Source organism: Coptis chinensis, chromosome 3, assembly GCF_015680905.1.
Source record: "Coptis chinensis isolate HL-2020 chromosome 3, ASM1568090v1, whole genome shotgun sequence".
NCBI lineage: Eukaryota > Viridiplantae > Streptophyta > Magnoliopsida > Ranunculales > Ranunculaceae > Coptis > Coptis chinensis.
The window spans coordinates 101299451-101315075 of NC_141458.1; the positions used below are offsets into that span (position 1 = coordinate 101299451).

General features: G+C 35.1%; 1 protein-coding gene and 1 long non-coding RNA gene across 3 annotated transcripts in view; one reads left to right on the top strand and one right to left on the bottom strand.

The window, feature by feature from the left end:
• The first annotated feature begins 1440 nt into the window (after positions 1-1440).
• On the top strand, positions 1441-2199 carry LOC147512209 (uncharacterized). 2 transcript variants are annotated; one of them, XR_015217148.1, is made up of 3 exons: positions 1441-1519; positions 1654-1754; positions 1944-2199. It is a non-coding gene; the product is annotated as an uncharacterized LOC147512209 (long non-coding RNA). The 2 variants fall into 2 exon arrangements; XR_015217149.1 differs by having other exon boundaries at positions 1657-1754.
• Positions 2200-6932: 4733 nt separating this feature from the next.
• Positions 6933-15625, bottom strand: part of LOC147512210 (uncharacterized) — an 87103-nt gene continuing 78410 nt past the window's right edge. Inside the window, exon 2 of the transcript XR_015214824.1 lies at positions 6933-7312. The gene's annotated coding sequence lies outside the window, so the exon portion shown is untranslated. The remainder of the gene's footprint in view (positions 7313-15625) is intronic.

The window sequence follows — 15625 nt, forward strand, 5'->3', positions numbered from 1 at the left end:
TTTTATTTAATATTTTTACTATTATATTTCAAATAAATATAAATTATATATCATGATATATCAAAAAATAACTATAATATCCACGATATTTTAGGTATATCTACGATATTTGCATATGAAACAATGTCAATAATTTGCATATGAAACAATGTCAAATATCCTCATAGAGAAGGATATATCCACGATACATATCTATAAATCGGGGATCGACATTTTGTCATATCCTGATATTTTGTACTATGTATACCAATATACCACGGAAAAAACGACTAGACATTCGGCATGAGCATCTCTACTAGTAGCATATCCTATAATGATCGTGGCCTCTTAAATTCATCCAGATCTTTTTCTTACGCATAATGCTCCTGAATAAATAATTAAATCAAAACACTCAAATACCATTTACAAGGATAACTTGGTCTTTTTCGTCTTTAGTGAATTTATAATGCCCATTTTCTCCTTAAATTGAAGTATTGCTTAACACCTTTGAATAGGAGTAATCAGTCATTTCATGCAAGGCCGAAAGTTTTGGGATTTGAAGATATTTGGACCCTCCCAAAAACCGATACATATCGGAAAAATCGAAAAATCGGATTAATATATCATTTTTGCCTATTTTGGTGATAATATTCAAAAAATAAAAAAAAATTGGGATATATCGCCGATATATAACGATATATATCGGTCAATAGTCAACAAAATCGGTCAAAAGTCAAACTGTCCAACCAAGTCAAATGATATATATCGAATATGTCGAAATATATCGCCGATATATATCTTTATATCGGTTTTACCGATATATATCGGTTTAAAATTAATTTAATTTTTGAAGCCGATATTTCAAATATTTCGAAGTCGGTAGGCTGAAAAAACAATAAATATCGGCAAAAAATCAATTTTTCGACCGATATTTTCGGCCCTAATTTCATGTGGTAGTAAATTAAAAAACCAAATCCACGCCATCAAATCAAATTGTACGCCACCATAAATACAATTAATTAGCAATTTAATTAGGTTATTAAATAAGAAAATTAATGAGACGTTTAGAAAATGAAAAGACGAGAGAGAGTGCAAAGGAAGTAAACCATCTATTATTTTCTTCTCGCTAACCCAAAATCTACCCACTCTTCCAACTCCTTAATCTCTCCATTGCCGATTATTGGAAAAAAAAAACTTGATATTGATCTTTTTGTTAATTCCTATTTTGATGATCCATGAGATTGTTGTGAAAGTTGATCTCGCTCTTTTTCTTTCTAACTTATTAATGGAAGCAATTTGAAAACAAACAATCAACTTATTATTTGTTTCAGGTAGGTTTGATTATTGGCAGGGGAGACCATAAAAAATTTGCAGACGAGATCAGGGGTACACATCCAGGTAGTTGATATCGTAAGACCTTTAATTATAATACAATTTCTTGTGAATTGATTTAAATGCTAAGTTAATTATACAATTTATCAAGTTTGAGAGCTTAAAGGATTCAAAGTAGAGTTTGATAGATTACAGAATAAAGTGAAAGGTACTCGCTCAGTATTGCATTTTGTTATGGTTCTGCCTTTCTTCGTTTTGACTAAATTTTATAAGGATTGGTTGCTTTCTTTCTGTTGTCTGGATATAGAACGTACTGTTGTTAATTCCTCTTACCTGTTTCAGCAGGGGGACTGAGAGAGTAAGCAGCATATCAGACAATTGTGGTATGTAGAAGTCACGTCTCTATTGAGCCGAATTACAATGGACCTACAAAATTGTTAAATGTATGTTGTGCATGAAGGTTACTTTTTCTTTTTTAGTTCTTACCATGAAACTTGATACTAAAGACATTGTTCTGATCTCATCAACTACTTCATACAAATTCCAGATCAATTTTCCCTGGTAGCTGAAAATTTTACTTTATTGGCTTAACTTCTCATGCCCTAAATTGTGTGCACTTTCTTTCTGTGTAGTTGGTCGCTGCAAGGGCAAGAACGTTTCAGGACAATCACTACCAGCTATAACTGTGGAGCTCAAGGTATCGTTGTAAGCAGTTTTATCCTTGATATTGATAAGTTGCAACTACTTTTTGCTTGCATTCTTACCATAGTGAATTCTCATATGCCTGTGGTGTCTTGGGTGGGTTGTCATCTATAACCTAGCAAATGGTTAAATGAAATTGATCGCTACACAAGCGAAAATGTGGATAAGTTTTAAGTTAGAAACAAACTTGACCTTACAGCAAATACAATTGTGTCATATGAAATAGCCAAGGTAAATCTCACTCCTCTGCTTTATTTTGTGGGATAAACCAGCATCATATTATTGAAGGAGACTGGGGAGAGGGGGAGGGGGTGCGAGCGACATTGGCCTAAATATAAACAATTTTGATTGTTTATACTTTTACCATATTATCAAGGTAAAGGCTCTATGTTTGAATAGTTTTATTCCATTTTTATTTTCTCTCATTGATTGAAATTTGGGCCTGTTTTTTGGAAATTTTATACCTAACTTCATCAACTTTCATGGAACCATTGCATTGGCACTCTTTCTTGGTAAAGTAGGGAGTGGATAATCTAAAAAGTGCCAAAAATGAAAATGCGCTCTTTTTTAATTTTAGATGTTTCAATTGACTTGGTTGTTGGTATCCTTTTCAAAGAAGTCGATTTGTGGATTTCATGATATTCTTTTTGAAATTGGGGATTGCTATGTACTCAGGTTGTAAAAATGTTTGCAGTGATCAAAGATACTGATTATGCTATGAAACCAAATTTTTTAGCGAATTTCATGGATGATTAGAGAACATTACTAATGCATAATACAATTATAAAGAAATTTGAACTTTGTGGTTTCACCCCACTCTATGAATGGCACCAAAAAGAAACAGGAGGAGAAGAGAAAAATATGGTACGGAAATAACTTAGTGTGATTACTGAGTAGAAAGGATGTAATAAGAAGCTTAAAGTCACAATATGTAGCTAAGCTTAACCTGAGAAGCCAAAAAAAAATTCGGATAAAAAGAGAATTTTTTTTGGAGCTATTGCAAGCATCCTGTTGGATTGAAAGCTTTTAAGGTTTTGATTTCTTTTTCTTTTTTCAATTGATGTATACTTTAAAACTGTGAAAAATCAAAATGAATGTAGTGCAATCCATCATAAATTTTTGGAATTGCATTTTTTAAGGTTGCGATTATTTAAAGCAGTTAGTATATCCATCCATCTCTGTTTTTCTTATTTGGAGTAGAAATTCAATTTTGGTTAGGCATTTTAGAATTTCTAAGGTAGAGCTTTTAACATAATTTGAAGGTTAGACTAGCAACATATGCTTAAATGAAAACAAACATGGATTGATGGATTATACATTTATGCAAGCATGCTTCTTTAAGACACGTTAGAAAAGTTTTATTGTATCATCAAAAGACAATGTTATGAAAGAGTTTTCTACTGTTTTTTAGGGGACAATGATATATTCATATTCGGTTCATCTGTATGGATTGTGTAGGGTAATAGTTGTTATTCTGGATTGTTTTGATAACGAACTAAAGCGGAGATTGTAGTTATTCTTCTCTAGCTAGGAGGATATGAACACACGAGCAAGAATGACACTATTATATACACGCCAAATTAAGGTACCGATTATTCAGCGTTTTGATTCCATTTATTGGTTTTGGTTTAAATTAAAGAGGATTGTTATGTAGTTAGCAACATATATATTTGTAGGTGGTACAAAGTTAGACTATATGAGGAATTCTTTTTACAATGACTGGACTGTCAGAAAAAATGATGAAGGTCGTTCTAATTCAATGTGGTGGCGGAATGTCTATTAGATTTTGTTGTCGCACATAGCCTAATTCAATTTGCATAAACCAGCTTAACATCCCCTTTCATTTTCCTCTAACTACCAATATGGTGTTTCAGTATACTGTCTGGAAATTTAAAAATTTTCTCTTTTGCCATGCAGAAACACTTTACAAGGTGGTACACAAACTTGGACCTAGAATGTGGGCTACAGTTGGTTTCTCATAAGGTGCTTGCCATAGAGAATGGGAGTTGACTTTATGTAAGCTATTATAATGAGGAGTTCATTAAGGTGTCTAGCGATTTCTATGGAAGCTATGGTGGTACACTCGAACAAAGATCTTCTTGGGATGCATGTTGTCTTATAAAACTTACATTGGTATCCTGCTTGATAAAGGGACGAGGTAAGTACTGCTTATACATTGTTTCTTATTAGGTGTGATACCGTATATATCATCATTCGTTAGCTTCTACATGTTATGAACCTTTTCAAGTAATGATGCACTTAATGTATGTATCACCATTTTCCATATCCATTCCCCCAAAATTAGTCTCACGGGGACTTTCTTCTCATTGAGGGTTTGTCCTAATTAGCTTTGAAGCTAAATTGTGTAGTTAAATGTTTGAAATCTCTCTTTTTATAATTTTTGAATGTCGAAAGCATTGCAGGGTGGTACCAATAGGACACGGAATTCAAGTAGATATTGATTGGACTGGCGATACCGTTTTGCACTTCCAGTGACTGCAAAGGATACAAGTCCAAATTCAGAGGTCATTTTCTATACAAGTATACACTATACCGCATTGGAATTTGTGCGAGTACAAGCTGTATTGTCCAAATTCAGAGGTCATTTTCTATACAAGTATACACTATATCGCATTGGAATTTGTGCGAGTACAAGCTGTATTATATTTTCCTGGGAGAAAGTGGCACGCCCTGAGCAAATGCTTAGGCAGATGTCTCTTTCCTTTTAATCGAGGGTTTAGAAACAGTTTAGTTCGATATGTGATCTATATATAAGGTTTTTCTTTGCAAGCTAAAGAGTTAATTAATACTCAATGCTAGGTTATCACAGGCATTATTAATTGATTGATATGGTGGTGTTTACTTGACTATCCATATATAGGTATAAATTTTCAAGGTCATTTTTTCTTTGGAATTTGTTTGCTTTTGGTATAATCATAGGCATGAACACAAAGCCTATGAGATTCATGTACATGATTATATATTAATTATATAGACTTCTTTCATCCATTTTGAAATAGCGAATTCTCAACACAGGGCAACAAATTGGTAGTGTAAACAATTTTGGACTGAGTTTTACTTATGGTGTATATAGGCATCAAAGCCGCCTATTATCTGTAATCTATTGTTGATTTTGCTTTAATATTATTGTGATTTTGTGCTCATATCTATAAGCCACAATTTGGGTTTTAAGTCTGTTAATTAATACTCTTGCCTTATACTTTTGTTAATTTCAAAATGCTAATGTGAGTTATAACCTGTAGGTATATACTTTCATAATTTCACAAAAAATAATAATTGAAAACTAAACTATGATCGCATTCTCATCAATAAGTTTTGTTTTTCATTCAAGTGCAGAGCACGTCATATTTGCTAGTAATTGTAATGAACCACGGTATTGCAAAGAAGAAGAGAATGATTTTGCAAAACTTCAATCCTAGATAATGTGATTATCAAAAAAACAAAAAAAAAAAAAATCCTACATAATGCAATGGCCTTCACGCAACACCATTTGGTACCGCAGCGAGACCCTTTTTATATGATAAACGGATAGAAAACTCATAAGCATGCATTTTTTTTGTTACTTTGAAAAAAGGCTCATCAACCCCAAAGGGAACCTAGCCCAAAAGCTCTCACCGATGGGCCATTTTGAGTAGACCCAACCGCCTCTACCTTGTCCAATGAAAACTTGTTTTTGCTCCTTGGTCCACCTATCATACCAGCACCCTGTCTCCAGACCAAAGGCTCACCTAGTCCAAAGGCTCATCACATACATAATTACACAAAAAATTAATTCCAACCAACACTTAGCGAGATTCGAACTTGCAACCTTTCCCATGACGAAGATTCAAATTTGCAACCTTTCCCATGACGAAAGGAGTACAGAACAAATTGAGCTAGAAGCTCTTGTGTATTACTACTACGTCTATAGGTCCGTGTTTTCTATGCTAATTCACTTCAAGTGTGGAATAGGTGAAAAAGATTGAATCTGATTAAGAAACTGAGTGAGGGGGATGAAACATAGACAAAACGGAAAATTACATAAGCTGATAAAAGAAAGAAACAGAACTGATATATTTAACAACAATTTCTACATGGTCTTCAATTCTGGAAACTTTCTCCAACACCAATTACACCACAAAAAATAATCGCCAAACAGAAATCTATAGAAACTAGGCGAGAAATAAATTTCAGCCCCTGGTTCAAGTAAGCATCTATTCAAATTTTCAAAACAGTGCATTGTTGTACAGTAGTAACATATTGAAGAACCAGTCTCCTAACCAAGTAATATAAACTTAAAATTATCCTTACACCAGTCCTTGGATCCAACTTGAAAATATGTCAGTACTCACTTTAATGTTGAATTACCTCATCATGATACCTGATCAAAAATATCACCAAGACAATGTCTTCGGCTCCTATTAACGCTCGACCAATGCAGTTCACAATAACTTTCACAGTTTAAGTGTGAAACAGAACTGAAGAAATGAATTGTAATCATTGAAGTGATGTGATCTTACAATACAGGTCAATATATTGTTTAAAGGTCATCAGGCAATACATCTAACTCTAGTGACAACTAGACACTACAACTAACTCTAATGCCATCTATTACAACTGGAAAAATCAACTGCTTCAACAGTTACAACTAGGTTATGTTTGTTACAAAGAGTCACATCTTTGATTCTAGTAGAAAAATGGGATTAGATACTAGGGAGATTGCACTTACATTATCACACCAGATTGATGAAGGGACTTTAAGGAAAACATGTTAACTCTTTTTAACTGCATTAGGATGTAGAGTGGTAGGAGAGACCATATACTGAAAACCTTAATTTACAGCATCGAGAGATCATCTGACTTTTTCCATGTACGGTATTGCAATATACCAACAAGCTGACAGACAAAACACAGAATGGTAAACTTAAAAGACATACTTAGAGGTGATTAAATTATAAAACTTACATTTAGACCAAGATCCACATAGTTAAACAGCAAGGGTGTACTGTTAGAAAAATGAGACAAGAACACCTCTTAAAAGTCGATGAGCCTCCATTGGCAAAGCTAAGGAAATTGCAGTCTCATAGAAACATAAAATTTACCCACAACCAGTTACCATCGACCTGAACAATTGCCTAGATTACATTCTACAATTCCACCTTCTTCGATCCATCTTTGGAAGAATACTTGAACCTTGAGTACCCAACTTAATTCTGTACTGCTCAAAGAGTTTGGGTTCCTCGTGCTGAAACTTGATCACATACTTAGCCAAAAACACATCTTCTGCTACTCTTAATGCCTGACCAATACCATTAAAACTTATTAGACCCTTTGAGATAAGTATTTCAAGAACGTAACATCTTGGAAAGACTCTTTTCCAAGCTTAAATTAATAACAGTCACGTTCCTGACAAAATCATCCCTAGTCCAATTCAGGTTATTCATGAAGAAATTCACTGCTAAATTGATCTTCTTCACTGAAAAGGCCATTACGAAGGGGTTCTTCTTGAACATGGAAAGAACCTCATCTTCTGACCAACCAAAACTCTTATAAGCCTCCAATTTCGCGTCCCATATAGGCTTCCTTATCCCCACAAACACACGTATTCCACTAACGATCACATTACTTGAAGGACTAAAACCCATATTCTTGAGTTCTAATACACTTGCGTTAAGCTTGTTGGATTCAAGATATAGAACTCGAGGGTTCTTGATAATCAATTTTGAGATCAAAGATTTCAGCATACCATGATCTTGCAGGAGGGCTATGTTTTTTCCCATTTTGTCCTTTAAATTAGCGGACCACTTTAACCGTTGAAGAATAATGGCGATGCCATCATCTGTGGGGGCAAGGCTTCTAAGGAAATTGATGGAAGGGATGATACAATTCTCTAAGCTTCCTCTCAAGAAATATACGTCCTTGGAGAGGAGTTTACCAAGATTGGGTCCTGAAATTCCAATGCTTTTGAAATATTCAAGCTTTGGTTTTAACCTTTTCTCGGGAGAGGCTAGGAGAAGTTGAGGGTTGTAAGCGATGACTTTTGAAATGTGGCCATCAGTGAAACCGTAGGATTTGAAGAGAGAGATAACTGAGTCAGGTCTAGCTGTTTTGGATTCGTTGAGAACAAATTTTTTGGAAGCTTTGAGAGCTGATTCTGGGGATAACCCACACGAGTTAATGAGGTAATCTACTGTGAAATTCGGTCTTGAGACGATACTAGAAATGAATCTAGTGAGTTGGGTTGCTGATATCAGGGTGGGTCTTAAATCTAAAACAAAACTCGTAGTGTTAATTCTACTATGAAGTACAACCAAACGTTGCAACATTTTTTGTAGAAACTTACCCAAAGTGGAGAAAGTGAAATGATACGGTCTTCTTTCTTTCAAGGTCGACCTCCAATCTTCTTCGGTTCCTTCACTCATAATATTTCTATCAAGTAAAAACCCGAAATATCTTGATATATTTTAAATATCGGCACCAGGATCTAATCCAATATTTCAGAAAATGTTCCTTGTTATTTTGGTATTTTGGATTTGTTGATTCGAAACATATCGGCAAATTATACCGAGAATCTGCATATCCGGTATTTCGTATTTATTGTATACGGAATTGTTTTATAACTGAAAACCGAAAGAGAGCAAGGAAGGAGATGGAAGCACTTCGTGAGCTAGAGCGAATTCAGAAAATGGTCTCTTCCATGCAAGCCCACGATAACAACGACTCAACTCGTTTCCTTGCAGATTTCTTCCTTTTCATAGTAGTACTAGTCTCGAAATTTCTTTTACTCAACACGTTAAAAGTCGTTCTTGTTTATTTGATTTTTTTTTTTGTTCCAAGGTCAAACCATATGGAACTCTCGACATGAAACATCTTTCCGATATTGTTTACTGTGCATCATAGACTAGTCCAACATTAAACATCTTTCCGATATTGAGGTGTTGAAAAGGTGAAAAATGATTGAGATTGATTTTCATTGACAGACATACTGAAAGTCATGAAACATAGAGAAAACTCAAAAGCGTTTTTGGTGACAGATAGAAAGGCAAAGTGATAGATGCAACACAATTTATCAAAAGTCTGAAAAAATTTCTGCTGACAGTCTGACAGATTAATCAAAAGGATTAAGGTAAAAATACTGGAAGATTCTTAATGAGGATGAGAACTCCTTATGGAGACAGATTACGGTGGCAAAATACTCTTCTAAACCACCTAGTGATGCATCCTATATGCTCAGGAGTATTCTTAAGGTAAAAAAGCTTATGGCTAAGGGGGTGGCATATAGTATTGGAGATGGAAGGACAGTTGACTTTTGGAAAGATCCTTGGGTGCCCTTTGGTAATAATATTATAGCCCCAGGTGACTGGGTTGATGAAAGAGTTGATGGAATTTATAAGGTACAAGATGCTTTGCTTGACTTTGGTGATTGGAACTTGGAAGTTCTGAATCTCTTACCACCTCCTCTGAAGGAAGCTATTCTATCTCTTAAGCCAATAACCACTGCACATGATAAACTGATATGGAGCCCCGATAAAAAAGGCCTTTTCTCAGCTAAATCAGCTTACCAGTTATCTGTAAATTTGAAATCCAATGTAGGACAATCTTCAAACCCTATTTGGATCAAAAACATGTACAAGGTGTGGAAGTTACCTATCCCAGCTAGGGTCCAACTTTTCATCTGGAAGATCATCACTAACAACATTCCCACAAACCAAAATCTCACCAAACACCACCTTAATATTGACCCCATGTGTTGCTTTTGTGGCAACACGTTAGAGGATTCAAACCACATTTTCTTCCAGTGTAGTAGGTCTCGAATGATATGGTATTCTTCACTCCTGAACCTAAAAGTTGATACTAATGAATTTGACCCAGGGGATTGGTTACAGAATTGTTTAAGTTTGTCAGAGAAGGACTCCCCCACTTCATCTTCTTATGTTACTCTGTTTATAGCTATCCTTGATTCTATATGGCAGGCTAGAAACAATATGCTCTTTAGACACCTAAATACTACTCCTCAAGCTATTCTTTAACATGCTTATGTTACTAATGAGAACTGGTATAAGGCTTTTAATACTGGCCTGAAAAAAGTGATTGGAAGCTCAATAGAGGATAAAAGTCTTGGAAGCACCTTGTCGAGAAGGAAAGACTGTGTTTGGATTCATCCACCTCCTGGATGGGTTAAAGTGAATTTTGATGCAGCTTTTATTGCTCAAACAAACATTGCTCATCTGGCTGTGGTTGTCAGGAATAATAAGGGTGAACCAGTGGGAGCATGTGTCAGTAGAACAAATGCATGTTCAGCAGCAGAAGCCGAAGCTTTGGCACTGGAGCTAGCGACTCAATATGCAAAGCAAAAAGACTGGAAAGCCATTATTTTGGAGGGGATGCTAAAGGAGTTTTGGATGTTTGCATTAATAGAGAGGATTGTCTTCTGTGGCCATGGAGAGCTATCATCTATAACATCTTTGCAACTTTTAGTTTTTTTGCCTCTGTTTCTTTTAGATTTTGTCCCAGGTCATGCAATGTGCACACAGACTTGCAGAAAGGCCTGGAAAAGGAAACTAGTTTCAGGAGAGTAACTATGTAATGACTTTATTTCTCAATTTATGAATGAATGAATTAGGTTTGGCTTTCTTGAATGGCCTTTCTTGAAAGAAGTTTTGAGTACATTTGACTTTTCCACTGCTTGGATTGATAGAATTATGTTCTGTGTCCAGAGTACTTCTTTTTCTATCATGTTGAATGGTACGCCATTTGGATATTTCAAACCATCTAGGGGTCTTAGGCAGGGTGATCCTCTGTCACCCTACCTATTTATCCTGTGTACTGAAGTGCTTTCTCTTAACCTACTCAAGTATCAACAGCAAGGCAGGCTCTCTGGTTTAAAGATAGCTCGGAATAATGACACACTCACACTTAATGTATGCTGACGATGTGATCATTTTTGGGAAAATGGAGTTACCACAAGCTTATGAGATCAACAATTTGTTGAAGTTGTATTGTCAAGCCTCAGTCCAAAGCATCAACAGAGGAAAGTCGCAGCTGATTCATCATAAGAAAATGCACCCCAGATTTGTTAGGATGATTTACAAAGTTCTAAAGATACCATGCACTGTGAATTTTCCCCACTATTTGGGGGTGCCATCAATTTTGGGGAGAGAGGTGCACGATCATTTTCAGCCTTAAATGGAAAGATTCCAAATTCGTATTGCCAGTTGGAAGTCAAATTTGCTCTCAAAAGGAGGAAGGTTGACCCTTATTAACTTTGTGTTATCTGCACTTCCTTCGCATATCATGGCATGTGTACAGTTACCTGCTACAGTCATTGATGATATTGATATGGTTAGAAGGGCTTTTCTTTGGGGACATTAGGTAGGAGAAAGGAAACTTCACTATTTTTCATAGGACTTAGCTTGCTCCCCAACAAAAACAAGTGGATTGGGCATCAAAGATATTCAGATGTAGAATTTGGCACTGCTGGGAAAATAGGCATGGGAGTTACTGACGCCAACAACTTTATGGGCTAAGCAAATGAAGCAGAAGTATTTTCCATCTGGTGATTTTATGCGAGCTTCTTTACGAACTAATGCATCCAAGTGTTGGAAGGTAATGCATTATTTGAGATCACTGTTGGTACTAGGTATTAATTGGAAGGTTGGTAATGGGTTTTCTATTAGAGCATGGTTGGATGCATGGGTGCTAGGTACGCCATGTCCGATCCCACTCCTAAGTAATGTTGATAGAGTGGCTGACATTATCATGCCTAAGACAAGGGAATGGAATAGAGAACTTATCAGGTCTACATGGCCACTCGACTATGCTCAAAGAATTTTATCTATTCCCATTTTAGCGAATCAACAAGCAGACAGTAGATTTTGGGCCCCAAATAAATATGGATTATACACAGTTAAATCAGCTTATCTTAAGATGCTTGAACGAGTGGATCTAGATTTGGTTTATGAGAAATGGGAATTCAAAAAGGTGTGGAAGCTCAATGTCCCATATAAGGTACGGTTTTTTATTTGGCAAGGTTTGCAGCATGTAATTCCGACAGCTAATATCCTTCACGTGCACCATTTTGCCACTGATGAATATTGTGTTTTATGTGGATTTGAGAAAGAATCTCATATTCATTTGTTCGTACATTGTCCTTTTGCGCGGTCCTTATGGTTTGGGGTTGATATTCACCCATTGATTTACACAACAACAACAAGTTCATTCCATGACTGGTTGGTTGAAATAGCAAGAAGTGTGTTGAGACTACCAGAAAAAGAAAATCTACTAACTAAAGTGGCCAGTGTATTGTGGAACATTTGGTTATCAAGAAACGAGAGTAGATTCACTGAGGTCAAGGCAGATCATGTTAGATCTATGTTTAAAGCATTCAATCTGATTGATGATATGATCAAAATCAAAAATGATGTTTTAATCAAGAAACCCACACCTAGCTCTTTTGAAACCCAAATTGCTTGGACTCCTCCTTGTCAACACTGGGTCAAACTAAATACAGATGGCTCAGCTTTGGGTGCTCCTGGACCTGCAGGTTCTGGATGTGTATTTCGAGGAGAGGATGGAAATTTCTTATTTGGAGCGGCACTACCTATTCCGATGGTGATGCTATGGTTCTTTGAATTCCCCTTTGTATGGATTGGACTCAAAGTCGACGTGCTTAAATTTTCGTAAAATTATAATTGAAACAGATTCAAAGTATGTGCATCAAGTTATCTCATAAAGGGAAACTAGAGTATCAAAGGCTATCGAATCCCTGGTACACGATATACGAGACATGCTTACGATGATAGATGAGTACATGATATTGTGGAATTACAGGGAAGTGAATTTTGTAGCTGAGGCATTTAGGGATGATGTAAATGAGAATAGATTTATTTCCTTGCCATCCTTATGTTCAGCTTGGTGGATGAGACCACCACAGTTTGTTGTAAATAGCTTAAATCGCGATATGCAGAGTGTATCTACATCCCGCATTGTTATGCAATAAATAAATAACTATCTTTATAAAATAAAAAATAAAAAATAAAAATAGGTGCCTGTGCCTTTCACAGGTCACCACCATAAAAAAAAAAAAAATATATATATATATATATATATATATATATATATATATATATATATATATATATACTATTAAGCGAACGCGTCGTTGCGTGCTAGGAAAAAAAATTGTAGTGAAGAAAATCAAATGAATGAACGCATGTAAATTAGTAACATATTACATTTGTTTGAATGAATATATTATGTAACATGGTTTAGATTAATACAGGTCAAGGTCTGACAGAAAACTTCAATAAGAAAAAATACTTCAATATGCTACTTGTGTTCTTTGTCTCCTTTGATTTTTGCTGCGCTGCCATGTTGCGAATAAATATATTTGAAAAGGTATTTAACCGCCTGTAACTTAGTCAATATATAATTATTAGTGCATATGTCACAAACTAATTTACCCAAAAAATAGGTATTATGTTGATGAAGTTAACCTTTGTGCTGCTGGTTGTATAATTATCTTGTCGAGCATCTATATGTGATTGAGGAACATTGTTGGATTCATATGAGTGTATTACATGTAAGATATAAGAATAGTATATCATGGCGTGCAAAATAATTGTTATTCTACATTGGAGAATAAAATAGCTCAAAAAAAATGTAAGAAGAATAACATTTTTTTCATCATTGTCTTTAAAATGATCTAGCGAATCCATCAGCTCTTTTTTTTTTGTCGTTCTAAATATTTTGGTTGGTTTAAATAAGTAGGTAGCTTAGACAGAGAAAGAAATTGTAGCTAGCTATTACAATGAGAAACAATTAGAAAAAATACATTGGACACTGTTAATATTTGTTCTATATATAGATCTATTAAGTCGGAAATAATATGTGGAGTGAATTAAATGTGTAAATAAAAGCTTTCTGTAAGATGTCTATGTGGCAAGATTACCATTTAAAAACTTTCAATATAATGTGGATCTTATTTCATGTGTATGGAGATTGAATGATTCAAATGATGGAGTGACGATTTTTTCAAATCATCGAGGCGACAAAAGGAAGAAATTATGGATGCTAGTTGCATCGCTGAATTACACCTGTTTAACCATGTCGTTAGTCGCACAATCTTTTGATCAATTCTTGCATTGGTTATTGGTCCCCATTTTGAAAATGCTATTATCACCCAACTCCACATACAGTTCGTTGGCACGTGTCAGGCTTCCACTTGATTAACATAATGCAATGGAATGTTGGTTCTTTGATAGTCAAATTAAATGTAGTGAGTCGTTAGCAACAGGTGTAGAGTGCATAGTGAAGGAGTTCATAGGCATTAAAAGCGTTATCAATTGTGCACACTTACTATGCTATGCGTAGATGCTTATAGAAACAGTTTTTCAAGCGGCAACAACTTTGATTATAGAAACATCCATAATACAGACTGGTGTATTGGGAAAAATGTTAGTGTTCTTCATAAAAAAAAAATTGTTGGGCTACTATTAAAAACTATAATATTACATCCAATAGACGGAACTTCTGTATGTCAGAGGTGTCATGTTGAATAAAAACCCCATCTAGTATTCTGGATGAGAACCTTAGAGGTTTCCTTTCATTTAGTATTCCGGAGTCAAAATTAAAAGTTGGAAGAGAAGCCCAAACCAAAAATGCTCATTTGCACAATGTATTTTGTATCTACTAAGGCAAAAATTACCGTGTCATGATATTATATTTTTATTTAGGAAAAATTACCGTTTGAACTTTAATTACAGTCATAAGTTTCATTTTTGATTGCACATAAGTGTGCATGTGGGATCCGAAAATGTAGACAATGTTACTGATTATATTTGTAAGTGAAACTATTGGAAGTCAAAATGATATAATAGAAAATTTTGAACAATAAAATAAATTTGAGCTATCAGTGAATACAAATGGCAGTGGAAAAAAACATATCAATATAACCACACTAATAGAAGGACAGGAAACAATGTTTAAAAATTTGTTTATTTATAAATCTATTAAGCAAGCCTAAGCCTACCTCACATGAGTGCAATTTTATCCCTTGATTCAAACACCTTGGCCTTCTAAATGGTTAACCACCAGCGTGCGTGGTGAATATATATACCTCATTAGTAGAAATCTCATTGAACTCGACCAGGCAATCGATTTGAAGGAAAGCATTGAAGGAAAGGAAAGGGTATGTCTGTTATTTGCTTCCGTTGTGATTTAAGGAGCGAAGGAAAGAGTATGTCTGTTCAGAGTTTTTCTCGGTTGTAATTTAATTGATGTAAAGGGTGAAGCGTACTTACCAATTTACCCTTTATGTAAAGAGCAAAAACAAAAAAGGCCAATCTAGTAGACATTCCCAAGGAGTCAAGGACAGGCACCTAGAATGCTTAAATAGAAAAACACAGCTTAGTAGCAAACTATTGACCTCGTGATCCATTAATATTTTTCTCCTTTTGAATAACATTGCTTGGGGCACCAGTAGGCAGTAGGGCTTGTATTTCACTTCTTTATTACCTTCATAAACAATAAAACAGTAAAGCATACCATACCAGGTTCATGTACATAAACCAAGTGAGAAAGTGACAGAATAATCAATGATGCACTCTGATAT